Consider the following 4,679-nt stretch of genomic DNA (forward strand, 5'->3'; position numbering starts at 1 on the left):
CCGTAGTCTTCATGTATATGCATGTATATATATTATTTTGATAGCCGAAGGGCTTATGTTTATAAAAGTAAATATGTTTCAAATGATGATAGTTTTCTATGATTATGAGTATATATTATGAATGAGAGCAGATAAGTAACATGATGAGCGGTGTTCGGTGATTAACCCCGGATACCCGTCATGGGCCGTAGCCCCGGTCGTGACATTTATAAACAACGTGTAGTTGTTTATAGATAACTACACATTATTTATTAACAATCTAGAAGAATAACGTTTAATTTAGAAAACGATGAAGAACGCTAAATTATTACCTTAAATCACTGAGATGAACTGTTTATCCCCTTTGAAGCAATCCCAAATAGTGTATTAACAAATTACTATCAAGAACAAAGAAGTAACACAAATTAAAAAATCTTTGGTTTAGTGATGAAGAAGAAGGCAAATGCAGATTTCATTTTCATTCAATGAAGATAAATCTAACCCTAGTTTGAAGAGAGCAAGGCGTTTGGAAAGCTGGAATGTGCTAAGATTGAAAAAGAAGAAGAAGATGAAGACGAATGTGGGCTGGTTCTCCCGCTGAAATGAGTTGACTAAATGGGATTTTTTGTTGCCCTTTTGGCCAAAAAAAAACATTATATATGTTGGGCTTGTTTGTAAATGGAAAAACTTTGGGGTTTATAAAAATGTTATTTTTTAAATGAGCATAACCCCATTAATACCTAATTATAATAGAGTCCCTTTTACCCAATTTTTAAAACTTGTGTCCTAAATCCTTAAATAAATAACCCAATAGTCCCTTTTAATTCCATTCCCTGAGTTATGTAGTGTATAAAAAAGTCCAAAATGGTGTATGAGCCTATACTGCTCAACAAATTTTGAATTGGATGCAGTATTTTTAGGATTATTTTCTTCATTAGTATTTTTGACCTCGCTATTTTAAATAGGTCTACCAATGATAAAAGTGAAAGTTAGTCTCAGAAGTCAAAGAATTATGTCAAATTTCATTTCTGAAATAATAATTTGGGGTTCAATTCAAGAAGTTGGTATCCGTTATGAAGTGATTTTGGAATAGTGAATCTAGCTGTGAAATTCAAAGTGGTTTCGAAATTCATATATGCATATAACAGACAACTGTTGTCCTTAATTTTAATGTCATTTCCAGAGAAGGCATGCAAGATCACACTTGAAGGTCATTTTGTTCCCGGCTATCCTCTTTGTGTTTCTTGGTTGTATTCAAACCTACTTCAACAAGCTGGATAGAGGGGATAAACATGAAGCCCATATTCCAACAGAATATCCTCCCTTGTTGCAAATCCCTTATTCCAAAGTTCGTGCTGTCGTAGACAATTCTATTCAATTTCCAGGCTTGCCTGATGCATCATGCAGGGAAACTGATTCATGTCCCGTAACCATACTTATCACAGGGAGCAATAAAACTCTTGTAGAAAGTAAATGTTCTTTTCTCATATGTCATTCAAGTGTATTTGCGTGCACAATTAGGACTGTGACGTTCTAAATGTAATTTGTGAATTTGGTAGGTGTGGCTGAAAAGATGTTCATAGATACTCCTGATCCAAAATCAATCTCTGACTTAGATAGTATTGCTAATGGCATTTTTGTGAGTATTCTTTTCTCTTCCTTTTGGTATCCTTATTTATCCTTCTCTTGTTCTTCTTTTCTGGATTTTGCATTTTTGTTGTCTTTTCTATACTTATCATGTGTTGCGAGTACTCTATAACATTTGTTTTTGTAATTACTACAGGGAGAAAATGTACAGGGAAAAAATGATGGCTGGCATAAACCTCTCATTCATGTCCAGGCTCGATGCTCCAAAAACTCTTCATCAGAGGTAGTGGAATCCGGTAAGACTGTCGAACATATCTCAACTTATTTCTTTATAGAAGTATAACAATTGCTTTCACCCATTCTCACATCAGTTACACAAATCCAAATAAAGTTGAATCTTATAATATTGATCCTTCACGCTGAAATCTTTTAGTTTGACTCTTAGAGTTTCATTTATGCTGATTACCCTGCTGTTAGGCATATTATATGCTTCTAGTAGAGTATATTTTCTCCTTGTGGGGTTTCATTTACTATGGAGGATGTACTATGAATTACGTTCCTTTCTTTGTCGTATTTAGATTTCATATGCGTCGAAGGTTTAAATTTGTGGCGTAACAGCTCTTTGGACGTTTACACTGAGCTATTCAAAGGATACAGAGAAGGAAATACAAAAGGAAAAACCAATGAAATTTTGGCAGGTTAGCCCCTATTATGTTTGATTTATAACCTCATGTTTCTAACTTCCCGTAGAGGGGTACACTTCCTATTGATTGTTTCTCCACTCCCGCAGCTTACGATTTCTCGGATACAAGTCGAGAGCATTTCAAGATCATCATACAATACAATTCTACTAACGTGGGCACTGATCAATATGATGATAATCCTCAAGTGTTAAAAATATCACGTGTTGAGAATATGGCATGTCCTTTGCGCTTCTTTATGGTCACAACGGAATGTTTGTTAAAACAAAAGCTCTATCTAGCTTAGATGTTCTTAATTTCTTTTTAGTTCAGGGGCTAGAGTGTGATTAGCATGTACAGCTTCCTGTCTTTATGTTGAGACAACATTTATTAAAGTTTAAAAGGGAAATGAAGAACAACAAAATACGTACATTGAAGAGCAGGCATGAGTTAGCTAGTGAACTTGAACGACAAAAGCAACAGTTATGAAATGGACTGTTTACTTAACAAACTAACCATGCGATGCTTAGCTTGGTACCGACATTTATGAACTGATCAATGTTGTAATGCTTAGTGTGAAAAAAATTGCATTTCCTTCGATGCAATGTTCTGCACCTCCTCATTTTTCCAAAATCTAATAACATATAGAGAGTAGTATAATATCTGACTACTGGTCATACTTAAGGAGTATTGGCTATTTCTTCTGTTTTATGTAGGCATCTAATGGCTATCTCCAATATCTACTTGGTCCTGCAACTAAGATGATTCTAGAGTATGTAGCTGAGATGCCAACCCCTGCTGGCTTCAAAAGGCTACTTGATCCACCTTCAGTTCTAGGTGTTGTCCTTCATACATGGGTCATTCTCCAAATATTCCCGATAACTATCTATTTAGTTTGTTAAGAGGTGCATAACTGAATGCTTATGGTGGAAGTTACTTGCAATTATATTCTAGAGCCACTTTCTTGATCCTGGGATTTCATTCAAGTTAAGTGATTTTAGTAGTCCGCACTCTACATATTGTTTACAACCTTGAATAATTGCAAAAGATTGGGTTTTTGTTATCTTGGTCATGTACTACTATCTTCTTTCCAATTCTTTTGTAAGAAACTTGATCCAGTCATTTAAAATATGCAGTTGCAAATGCATACTTTTTCCTCTATGTTACATGGTTAATCCACTTCATTTAGGTTATTGCCAATGTCCTTGTGATATCATTCTAGACTGGTAAAAAAAACATGAAAAAGAAAAATATGTTTCTCTGTGGTGTATTGTTCAATTGTGTGAAGTCTTCATCTAAAAGTTAAGTTGTTAGTGAAGGGATGCTTTTTTTTTTTTTTAAGATCTGCGGCATGCCTCCTCATGTGCGGGCCCAGTTTTCTTTTCTTTTTTTGAGTCAAGCACATGGAGATAATTTGATGAGAGGCGTCATTGAGACTCGAAATTGGGACGTCTATCTATTAAGATATCATGTTGACTTTAATAAACTACTTCATTTACAAGCTTAAAGCGCTAGAGAGATGACACATTTAATACTTATGTTAGGTGTTATCGACGCCATAGAACAGATTTTCTTGTCTCACTATGAAAGAAACAAAAGTTGAAGTTACCAATTAGCCTAAATAAGCATAAATTATAACCATTGTCCACTTCTAACCAGTAAATTAAGATAATCAATTTTTTTTTTGCTCTGCAGAATTGAATACAGGCAATTCGCTGCAAAGTTCTTAATGCTAACTTCACATGATTATTAATTTCTATTACATGACAGTCTTCATATTTTTAAGTGAGGCTTCTAGTGTATTAATTATTCAAAGAAAATTGATGTGTGTATTTCCATCTTCCAAGTTCCGTGTAACATTGTTCTAACTGCATTGTAAGTCTAAATTTTTTCTTTCTATTTTGTTAGATTAATTTAATCTATCTAAAATAGAGCTACATATAATAAGAGTATAGGTTTAGATGATTCCACAGGAACCAAAATTCTGTCAGTGTTCAAATTACTGCTCTAACCACACTATCTTTAGAAAGTTGATCATAACACTTCTAATAATTATTAGAAGAAAGGAGTAAACCAGTCATTACCAGAGGAAATAAGCAATTCTGTGAATTCAATGATTTCATCTACTTAGAGTAAAGCCATTGCTTTCCATGACAGTTTAAATGATAATAATGCATGTAAAGATTGGCTAAAGACACGTTTCTTTAATCATTCAGTGTTTTTATCTTCGAAATGTGGTGACTGTGACAGTGTTCACTCAGAGAATTATCTTAGCTAGAGAAAACATTCTAATATTTTTGTTTTAGATAGGTAAACCATTCTAATATTAAGTATGTGATGTTTAACACTTTGTTAGTATTCTGATTATTGGAAGTGGAAAGCAAACGTGACCACAAAATGAAGGCTTAATAAATTAATGGGCCTATATTTCAG

The 4,679-nt window shown here is 33.9% G+C and overlaps 1 long non-coding RNA gene across 1 annotated transcript; it reads left to right on the forward strand.

The window, feature by feature from the left end:
- The first annotated feature begins 541 nt into the window (after positions 1 to 541).
- On the forward strand, positions 542 to 3,284 carry LOC132045791 (uncharacterized). The gene is made up of 3 exons (XR_009412526.1): positions 542 to 1,862; positions 2,145 to 2,264; positions 2,963 to 3,284. It is a non-coding gene; the product is annotated as an uncharacterized LOC132045791 (long non-coding RNA).
- The last annotated feature ends 1,395 nt before the right edge of the window (positions 3,285 to 4,679 follow it).

The sequence above is a fragment of the Lycium ferocissimum genome, unplaced genomic scaffold, assembly GCF_029784015.1.
Source record: "Lycium ferocissimum isolate CSIRO_LF1 unplaced genomic scaffold, AGI_CSIRO_Lferr_CH_V1 ctg7963, whole genome shotgun sequence".
NCBI classification, from domain to species: Eukaryota; Viridiplantae; Streptophyta; class Magnoliopsida; order Solanales; family Solanaceae; genus Lycium; species Lycium ferocissimum.